This window comes from Euprymna scolopes, chromosome 21, assembly GCF_053919585.1.
Source record: "Euprymna scolopes isolate OS-2025 chromosome 21, ASM5391958v1, whole genome shotgun sequence".
Classification (NCBI taxonomy): domain Eukaryota; kingdom Metazoa; phylum Mollusca; class Cephalopoda; order Sepiida; family Sepiolidae; genus Euprymna; species Euprymna scolopes.
The window spans coordinates 38,864,734-38,877,287 of NC_136502.1; the positions used below are offsets into that span (position 1 = coordinate 38,864,734).

A 12,554-nucleotide genomic window follows, 5' to 3' on the forward strand; every position below is an offset into this window, starting at 1 on the left:
ACTTACAAAAGTAGAATCTTATTTTTTCGAGGGGTTTCATGGGGGTTAGCATAGAGTCTAACCCATTTTAAATGAAGATATAATTTTATTTTATCATCTATATTTTCATGTATATTTTTATCTGTATTTAAATGTATATTTTTATTATTATTTTATCTATCTTAATCTATATTGTCATGTATATTTTTATTATTATTTTATTAATTTTATCTATATTTTATGTATATTTTTATTATTATTTTATTAATTTTATCTATATTTTATGTATATTTTTATTATTATTTTATTAATTTTATCTATATTTTATGTATATTTTTATTATAATTTTATCTATCTTAATCGATATTTTCATGTATATTTTTATTATTATTTTATTTATTTTTATCTATATTTTCATGTATATTTTTATTATTATTTTATCTATTTTCATCTATATTTTCATGTATATTTTTATTATTATTTTATCTATTTTTATCTATATTTTCATGTATATTTTTATTATTATTTCATCTATTTTTATCTATATTTTCATGTATCTTTTTATTATTATTTTAACTATTTTATCTATATTTTCATGTATCTTTTTATTATTATTTTATTTATTTTTATCTATATTTTCATGTATCTTTTTATTATTATTTTATCTATTTTTATCTATATTTTCATGTATGTTTTTATTATTATTTTATCTATTTTTATCTATATTTTCATGTATATTTTTATCATTATTTTATTTATTTTTATCTATATTTTCATGTATCTTTTTATTATTATTTCATCTATTTTTATCTATATTTTCACGTATATTTTTATTATCATTTTATCTATTTTTATCTATATTTTCATGTATCTTTTTATTATTATTTTATCTATTTTTATCTATATTTTCATGTATCTTTTTATTATTATTTTATCTATTTTTATCTATATTTTCATGTGTATTTTTATTATTATTTCATCTATTTTTATCTATATTTTCATGTATCTGTTTATTATTATTTTATCTATTTTATCTATATTTTCATGTCTCTTTTTATCATTATTTTATCTATTTTTATCTCTATTTTCATGTATATTTTTATTATTATTTCATCTATTTTTATCTATATTTTCATGTATATTTTTATTATTATTTCATCTATTTTTATCTATATTTTCACGTATATTTTTATTATTTTATCTATTTTTATCTATATTTTCATGTATATTTTTATTATTATTTCATCTATTTTTATCTATATTTTCATGTATCTTTTTATTATTATTTTATCTATTTTTATCTATATTTTCATGTGTATTTTTATTATTATTTTCTATTTTTATCTATATTTTCATGTATCTTTTTATTATTATTTCATCTATTTTCATCTATATTTTCATGTATATTTTTATTATTATTTTATCTATTTTTATCTATATTTTCATGTATCTTTTTATTATTATTTTATCTATTTTTATCTATATTTTCATGTATCTTTTTATTATTATTTTATCTAATTTTATCTTTATTTTCATGTGTATTTTTATTATTATTTCATCTATTTTTATCTATATTTTCATGTATCTGTTTATTATTATTTTATCTATTTTTATCTATATTTCACGTATATTTTTATTATTATTTTATCTATTTTTATCTATATTTTCATGTATATTTTTATTATTATTTTATTTATTTTTATCGATATTTTTACGTATATTTTTATTATTATTTTATCTATTTTTATCTATATTTTCATGTATATTTTTATTATTAATTTATCTATTTTTATCTATATTTTCAAGTGTATTTTTATTATTATTTCATCTATTTTTATCTATATTTTCAAGTGTATTTTTCTTATTATTTCATCTATTTTTATCTATATTGTCATGTATATTTTTATTATTATTTTATCTATTTTCATCTATATTTTCACGTATATTTTTATTATTATTTTATCTATTTTTATCTATATTTTCACGTATATTTTTATTATTATTTTATCTATTGTTATCTATATTGTCATGTATATTTTTATTTTTATTTCATCTATTTTTATCTATATGTTCACGTTTAATTTTATTATTATTTTATCTATATTTTCACGTATATTTTCATTATTATTTATCTATTTTTATCTATATTTTCACGTATATTTTTATTATTATTTTATCTATTTTTATCTATATTTTTACGTATATTTTTATTATTATTTTATCTGTTTTTATCTATATTGTCATGTATATTTTTATTATTATTTTATCTATTTTTATCTATATTTTCATGTATATTTTTATTATTATTTTATCTATTTTTATCTATATTTTCATGTATATTTTATTATTATTTTATCTATTTTTATCTATATTTTCACGGATATGTTTATTATAATTTTATCTATTTTTATCTATATTTTCACGTATATTTTTATTATTATTTTATCTATTTTATCTATATTTTCATGTAGATTTTTATTATTATTTTATCTATTTTTATCTATATTTTCATGTATATTTTTATTATTATTTTATCTATTTTTATCTATGTTTTCATGTATATTTTTATTAATGTTTCATCTATTTTTATCTATATTTTCATGTATATTTTTATTATTATTTTAACTATGTTATCTATATTTTCATGTATCTTTTTATTATTATTTTATCTATTTTTATCTATATTTTCATGTATATTTTTATTATTATTTTATCTATTTTTATCTATATTTTCATGTATCTTTTTATTATCATTTTATCTATTTGTATCTTTATTTTCATGTATCTTTTTATGATCATTTTATCTATTTTTATCTATATTTTCATGTATCTTTTTATTATCATTTTATCTATTTTTATCTATATTTTCACGTATATTGTTATTATCATTTTATCTATTTTTATCTATATTTTCATGTATCTTTTTATTATTATTTTATCTATTTTTATCTATATTTTCATGTATATTTTTATTATCATTTTATCTATTTTTATCTATATTTTCATGTATCTTTTTGTTATTATTTTATCTATTTTTATCTATATTTTCATGTATATTTTTATTATTATTTCATCTATTTTTATCTATATTTTCATGTATATTTTTATTATCATTTTATCTATTTTTATCTATATTTTCATGTATCTTTATATTATTATTTCATCTATTGTTATCTATATTTTCACGTATATTTTTATTATCATTTTCTCTATTTTTATCTATATTTTCATGTATCTTTTTATTATTATTTCATCTATTTTATCTATATTTTCATGTATATTTTTATTATCATTTTATCTATCTTTATCTATATATTCATGTATATTTTTATTATTATTTTATCTATTTTTATCTATATTTTCATGTATCTTTTTATTATTATTTTATCTATTTTTATCTTTATTTTCATGTATATTTTTATTATTATTTCATCTATTTTTATCTATATTTTCATGTATATTTTTATTATTATTTTATCTATTTTTATCTATATTTTCATGTATCTTTTTATTATTATTTCATCTATTTTTATCTATATATTCATGTATATTTTTATTATTATTCATCTATTTTTATCTTTATTTTCATGTATATTTTTATTATTATTTCATCTATTTTTATCTATATTTTCATGTATCTTTTTATTATTATTTTATCTATTTTTATCTATATTTTCATGTATCTTTTTATTATTATTTCATCTATTTTTATCTATATTTTCATGTATATTTTTATTATTATTTTATCTATTTTTATCTATATTTGACGTATATTTTTATTATTATTTTATCTATTTTTATCTATATTTTCATGTATATTTTTATTATTATTTTATTTATTTTTATCGATATTTTTACGTATATTTTTATTATTATTTTATCTATTTTTATCTATATTTTCATGTATATTTTTATTATTATTTTATCTATTTTTATCTATATTTTCAAGTGTATTTTTATTATTACTTTATCTATTTTTATCTATATTTTCAAGTGTATTTTTATTATTACTTCATCTATTTTTATCTATATTTTCAAGTGTATTTTTATTATTATTTCATCTATTTTTATCTATATTGTCATGTATCTTTTTATTATTATTTTATCTATTTTTATCTATATTTTCATGTATATTTTTATTATTATTTTATCTATTTTTATCTATATTTCACGTATATTTTTATTATTATTTTATCTATTTTTATCTATATTTTCATGTATATTTTTATTATTATTTTATCTATTTTTATCTATATTTTCACGTATATTTTTATTATTATTTTATCTATTTTTATCTATATTTTCACGTATATGTTTATTATTATTGTATCTTTTTTATCTATATTTTCACGTATATTCTTATTATTATTTTATCTATTTTTATCTATATTTTCATATATATTTTTATTATTATTTTATCTTTTTCATCTATATTTTCACGTATATTTTTATTATTATTTTATCTATTTTTATCTATATTTTCATGTATATTTTATTATTATTTTATCTATTTTTATCTATATTTTCACGAATATTTTTATTATTATTTTATCTTTTTTATCTATATTTTCACGTATATTTTTATTATTAATTTATCTATTTGTATCTATATTTTCATCTATATTTTTATTATTATTTTATCTATTTTTATCTATATTGTCATGTATATTTTTATTATTATTTTATCTATTTTTATCTATATTTTCATGTATATTTTTATTATTATTTTATCTAATTTTATCTATATTTTCATGTATATTTTATTATTATTTCATCTATTTTTATCTATATTTTCATGTATATTTTTATTATAATTTTATCTATTTTTATCTATATTTTCACGTATATTTTTATTATTATTTTATCTATTGTATCTATATTTTCACGTATATTTTTATTATCATTTTATCTATTTTTATCTATATTTTCATGTATATTTTTATTATTATGTTATCTATTTTTATCTATATTTTCATGTATATTTTTATTATTATTTTAACTATTTTATCTATATTTTCATGTATCTTTTCATTATTATTTTATCTATTTTTATCTATAGTTTCATGTATATTTTTATTATTATTTTATCTATTTTTATCTATATTTTCATGTATCTGTTTATTATTATTTCATCTATTTTCATCTATAATTTCATGTATATTTTTATTATTATTTTATCTATTTTTATCTATATTTTCATGTATCTTTTTATTATTATTTTATCTATTTTCATCTATATTTTCATGTATATTTTTATTATTATTTTATCTATTTTTATCTATATTTTCACGTATATTTTTATTATCATTTTATCTATTTTTATCTATATTTTCACGTATTATTTTTATTATTATTTTATCTATTTTTATCTATATTTTCATGTATCTTTTTATTATTATTTCATCTATTTTCATCTATATTTTCACGTATATTTTTATTATCATTTTATCTATTTTTATCTATATTTTAATGTATCTTTTTATTATCATTTTATCTATTTTTATCTATATTTTCATGTATCTTTTTATTATTATTTTATCTATTTTTATCTATATTTTCATGTATCTTTTTATTATTATTTTATCTATTTTCATCTATATTTTCATGTATATTTTGATTATTATTTTATCTATTTTTATCTATATTTTCATGTATCTTTTAGTTATTATTTTATCTATTTTCATCTATATTTTCATGTATATTTTTATTATTATTTTATCTATTTTTATCTATATTTTCACGTATATTTTTATTATCATTTTATCTATTTTTATCTCTATTTTCATGTATCTTTTTATTATTATTTTATCTATTTTTATCTATATTTTCATGTATCTTTTTATTATTTTTTCATCTATTTTTATCTATATTTTCATGTATATTTTTATTATCATTTTATCTATTTTTATCTATATCTTCATGTATCTTTTTATTATCATTTTATCTATTTTTATCTATATTTTCATGTATCTTTTTATTATTATTTTATCTATTTTTATCTATATTTTCACGTATATTTTTATTATCATTTTATCTATTTTTATCTATATTTTCATGTATCTTTTTATTATTATTTCATCTATTTTTGTCTATATTTTCATGTATATTTTTATTATTATTTTATCTATTTCTATCTATATTTTCATGTATATTTTTATTATCATTTTATCTATTTTTATCTTTATTTTCATGTATATTTTTATTATTATTTTATCTATTTTTATCTATATTTTCATGTATATTTTTATTATTATTTTATCTATTTTTATCTATATTTTCATGTGTATTTTTATTATGATTTCATCAATTTTTATCTATATTTTCATGTATATTTTTATTATTATTTTATCTATTTTTATCTATATTTTCATGTATATTTTATTATCATTTTATCTATTTTTATCTGTATTTTCATGTATACTTTTATTATTATTTCATCTATTTTTATCTATATGTTCATGTATCTTTTTATTATTATTGTATCTATTGTTATCTATATTTTCATGTATCTTTTTATTATTATTTCATCTATTTTTTTCTATATTTTCATGTATATTTTTATTATTATTTTATCTATTTTTATCTATATTTCACGTATATTTTTATTATTATTTTATCTATTTTTATCTATATTTTCATGTATCTTTTTATTATTATTTTATCTATTTTCATCTATATTTTCATGTATATTTTGATTATTATTTTATCTATTTTTATCTATATTTTCATGTATCTTTTAGTTATTATTTTATCTATTTTCATCTATATTTTCATGTATATTTTTATTATTATTTTATCTATTTTTATCTATATTTTCACGTATATTTTTATTATCATTTTATCTATTTTTATCTCTATTTTCATGTATCTTTTTATTATTATTTTATCTATTTTTATCTATATTTTCATGTATCTTTTTATTATTTTTTCATCTATTTTTATCTATATTTTCATGTATATTTTTATTATCATTTTATCTATTTTTATCTATATCTTCATGTATCTTTTTATTATCATTTTATCTATTTTTATCTATATTTTCATGTATCTTTTTATTATTATTTTATCTATTTTTATCTATATTTTCACGTATATTTTTATTATCATTTTATCTATTTTTATCTATATTTTCATGTATCTTTTTATTATTATTTCATCTATTTTTGTCTATATTTTCATGTATATTTTTATTATTATTTTATCTATTTCTATCTATATTTTCATGTATATTTTTATTATCATTTTATCTATTTTTATCTTTATTTTCATGTATATTTTTATTATTATTTTATCTATTTTTATCTATATTTTCATGTATATTTTTATTATTATTTTATCTATTTTTATCTATATTTTCATGTGTATTTTTATTATGATTTCATCAATTTTTATCTATATTTTCATGTATATTTTTATTATTATTTTATCTATTTTTATCTATATTTTCATGTATATTTTATTATCATTTTATCTATTTTTATCTGTATTTTCATGTATACTTTTATTATTATTTCATCTATTTTTATCTATATGTTCATGTATCTTTTTATTATTATTGTATCTATTGTTATCTATATTTTCATGTATCTTTTTATTATTATTTCATCTATTTTTTTCTATATTTTCATGTATATTTTTATTATTATTTTATCTATTTTTATCTATATTTCACGTATATTTTTATTATTATTTTATCTATTTTTATCTATATTTTCATGTATATTTTTTTATTATTTTATTTATTTTTATCGATATTTTTACGTATATTTTCATTATTATTTTATCTATTTTTATCTATATTTTCATGTGTATTTTTATTATTAATTTATCTATTTTTATCTATATTTTCAAGTGTATGTTTATTATTACTTTATCTATTTTTATCTATATTTTCAAGTGTATTTTTATTATTATTTTATCTATTTTTATCTATATTTTCAAGTGTATTTATCTTATTATTTCATCTATTTTTATCTGTATTGTCATGTATATTTTTATTATTATTTTATCTATTTTCATCTATATTTTCACGTATATTTTTATTATTATTTTATCTATTTTTATCTATATTTTCACGTATATATTTATTATTATTTAATCTATTGTTATCTATATTGTCATGTATATTTTTATTATTATTTCATCTATTTTTATCAATATGTTCACGTTTAATTTTATTATCATTTTATCTATATTTTCACGTATATTTTCATTATTATTTATCTATTTTTATCTATATTTTCACGTATATTTTTATTATTATTTTATCTATTTTTATCTATATTTTCACGTATATTTTTATTATTATTTTATCTGTTTTATCTATATTTTCACGTATATTTTTATTATTATTTTATCTATTTTTATCTATATTTTCATGTATATTTTTATTATTATTTTATCTTTTTTATCTATATTTTCACGTATATTTTTATTATTATTTTATCTATTTTTATCTATATTTTCACGTATATTTTGATTATTATTTTATCAATTTTATCTATATTGTCATGTATATGTTTATTATTATTTCATCTATGTTTATCTATATATTCACGTTTAATTTTATTATTATTTTATGTAGATTTTCACGTATATTTTCATTATTATTTATCTATTTTTATCTATATTTTCACGTATATTTTTATTATTATTTTATCTATTTTTATCTATATTTTCACGTATATTTTTATTATTATTTTATCTGTTCTTATCTATATTGTCATGTATATTTTTATTATTATTTTATCTATTTTTATCTATATTTAATGTATATTTTTATTATTATTTTATCTATTTTTATCTATATTTTCATGTATATTTTTATTATTATTTAGTCTATTTTTATCTATATTTTCACGTATATTTTTATTATAATTTTATCTATTTTTATCTATATTTTCACGTATATTTTTATTATTATTTTATCTATTTTATCTATATTTTCATGTATATTTTTATTATTATTTCATCTATTTTTATCTATATTTTCATGTATATTTTTATTATTATTTTATCTATTTTTATCTATATTTTCACGTATATTTTTATTATTATTTCATCTATTTTTATCTATATTGTCATGTATATTTTTATTATTATTTTGTTTATTTTTATCTATATTTGCACGTATAATCTTATTATTATTTTATCTATTTTTATCTATATTTTATCTATATTTTAATTATTATTTTATCTATCTTAATCTATATTGTCATGTATATTTTTATTCTTGTTTTATTTATTTTATCTATATTTTCTGTATATTTTTATTATCATTTTATCTATCTTAATCTATATTGTCATGTATATTTTTATTATTATTTTATTTATTTTTATCTATATTTTCTGTATATTTTTATTAATATTTTATCTATCTTAATCTATATTGTCATGTATATTTTTATTATTATTTAATTTATTTTTATCTATATTTTCATGTATATTTTTATTATTATTTTATCTATCTTAATCTATATTGTCATGTATATTTTTATTATTATTTTTTTATTTTTATCTTTATTTTCATGTATATTTTTATTATTATCTTATCTATTTTAATCTATACTGTCATGTATATGTTTATTATTATTTTATTTATTTTTATTTATATTTCATGTATATTTTTATTATTATTTTATGTATTTTTATCTATATTTTCATGTATATTTTTATTATTATTTTATCTATCTTAATCTATATTGTCATGTATATTTTTATTATTATTTTATTTATTTTTATCTTTATTTTCATGTATATTTTTATTATCATCTTATCTATTTTAATCTATATTGTCATGTATATTTTTATTATTATTTATGTATTTTTATCTATATTTTATGTATATTTTTATTATTATTTTATTTATTTTTATCTATATTTTCATGTATATTTTTATTATTATTTTATCTATTTTTATCTATATTTTCATGTATATTTGTATTATTATTTTATTTATTTTTATCTATATTTTATGGATATTTTTATTATTATTTTATTTATTTTTATCTTTATTTTCATGTATATTTTTATTATCATTTTATCTATCTTAATCTATACTGTCATGTATATTTTTATTATTATTTTATTTATTTTTATCTATATTTTATGTATATTTTTATTATTATTTTATTTATTTTTATCTATATTTTCATGTGTATTTTTATTATTATTTTATCTATTTTTATCTTTATTTTCATGTATATTTTTATTATTATTTTATCTATCTTAATCTATACTGTCATGTATATTTTTATTATTATTTTATTTATTTTTATCTATATTTTCATGTATATTTTTATTATTATTTTATCTATTTTTATCTTTATTTTCATGTATATTTTTATTATCATTTTATCTATCTTAATCTATACTGTCATGTATATGTTTATTATTATTTTATTTATTTTTATCTATATTTTCACGTATATTTTTATTATTATTTTATTTATTTTTATCTATATTTTCATGTATATTTTTATTATTATTTTATCTATCTTAATCTATATTTTCACATATATTTTTATTATTATTTTATCTATCTTAATCTATATTGTCATGTATATTTTTATTATTATTTTATTTATGTTTATCTATATTTTCATGTATATTTTTATGATTATTTATTTTTTTTTATCTATATTTTCATGTATATTTTTATTATTATTTTATTTATTTTTATCTATATTTTATGTATATTTTTATTATTATTTTATTTATTTTTATCTATATTTTCATGTATATTTTTATTATTATTTTATCTATTTTTATCTATATTTTCATGTATATTTTTATTATTATTTTATTTATTTTTATCTATATTTTATGTATATTTTTATTATTATTTTATTTATTTTTATCTATATTTTCTGTATATTTTTATTATTATTTTATCTATCTTAATCTATATTGTCATGTATATTTTTATTATTATTTTATTTATTTTTATCTATATTTTCATGTATATTTTTATTATTATTTTATCTATCTTAATCTATATTGTCATGTATATTTTTATTATTATTTTATTTATTTTTATCTTTATTTTCATGTATATTTTTATTATTATGTTATCTATTTTAATCTATACTGTCATGTATATTTTTATTATTATTTTATGTATTTTTATCTATATTTTATGTATATTTTTATTATTATTTTATTTATTTTTATCTATATTTTCATGTATATTTTTATTATTGTTTTATCTATTTTTATCTATATTTTCATGTATATTTTTATTATTATTTTATTTATTTGTATCTATATTTTATGTATATCTTTATTATTATTTTATTCATTTTTATCTTTATTTTCATGTATATTTTTATTATCATTTTTTCTATCTTAATCTATACTGTCAGGTATATTTTTATTATTATTTTATTTATTTTTATCTATATTTTATGTATATTTTTATTATTATTTTATTTATTTTTTATCTATATTTTCATGTGTATTTTTATTATTATTTTATCTATTTTATCTTTATTTTCATGTATATTTTTATTATTATTTTATCTATCTTAATCTCTACTGTCGTGTATAGTTTTATTATTATTTTATTTATTTTTATCTATATTTTCATGTGTATTTTTATTATTATTTTATCTATCTTAATCTATATTTTCACGTATATTTTTATTATTATTTTATCTATCTTAATCTATATTGTCATGTATATTTTTATTATTATTTTATTTATTTTTATCTTTATTTTCATGTATATTTTTATTATTATTTCATCTATCTTAATCTATACTGTCATGTATATTTTTATTATTATTTTATTTATTTTCATCTATATTTTATGTATATTTTTATTATTATTTTATTTATTTTTATCTATATTTTCATGTATATTTTTATTATTATTTTATCTATTTTTATCTATATTATTATGTATATTTTTATTATTATTTTATTTATTTTTATCTATATTTTCATGTATATTTTTATTATTATTTTATTTATTTTTATCTTTATTTTCATGTATATTTTTATTATTATTTTATTTATTTTTATCTATATTTTCATGTGTATTTTTATTATTATTTTATCTATTTTATCTTTATTTTAATGTATATTTTTATTATTATTTTATCTATCTTAATCATTACTGTCATGTATATTTTTATTATTATTTTATTTATTTTATCTATATTTTCATGTGTATTTTTATTATTATTTTATTTATTTTTATCTATATTTTCACGTATATTTTTATGATTATTTTATCTATCTTAATCTATATTGTCATGTATATTTTTATTATTATTTTATTTATTTTTATCTATATTTTATGTATATTTTTATTATTATTTTATTTAGTTTTATCTATATTTTCATGTGTATTTTTATTATTATTTTTTCTATTTTATCTTTATTTTCATGTATATTTTTATTATCATTTTATCTATCTTAATCTATACTGTCATGTATATTTTTATTATTATTTTATTTATTTTTATCTATATTTTATGTATATTTTTATTATTATTTTATTTATTTTTATCTATATTTTCATGTGTATTTTTATTATTATTTTATCTATTTTATCTTTATTTTCATGTATA

At 11.5% G+C, this 12,554-nt stretch overlaps 1 protein-coding gene across 1 annotated transcript in view; it reads right to left on the reverse strand.

Moving 5' to 3' along the window:
• Positions 1 to 12,554, reverse strand: part of LOC145242128 (glutamate receptor-like) — a 229,511-nt gene that overhangs the window by 420 nt on the left and 216,537 nt on the right. The window lies entirely within an intron of this gene.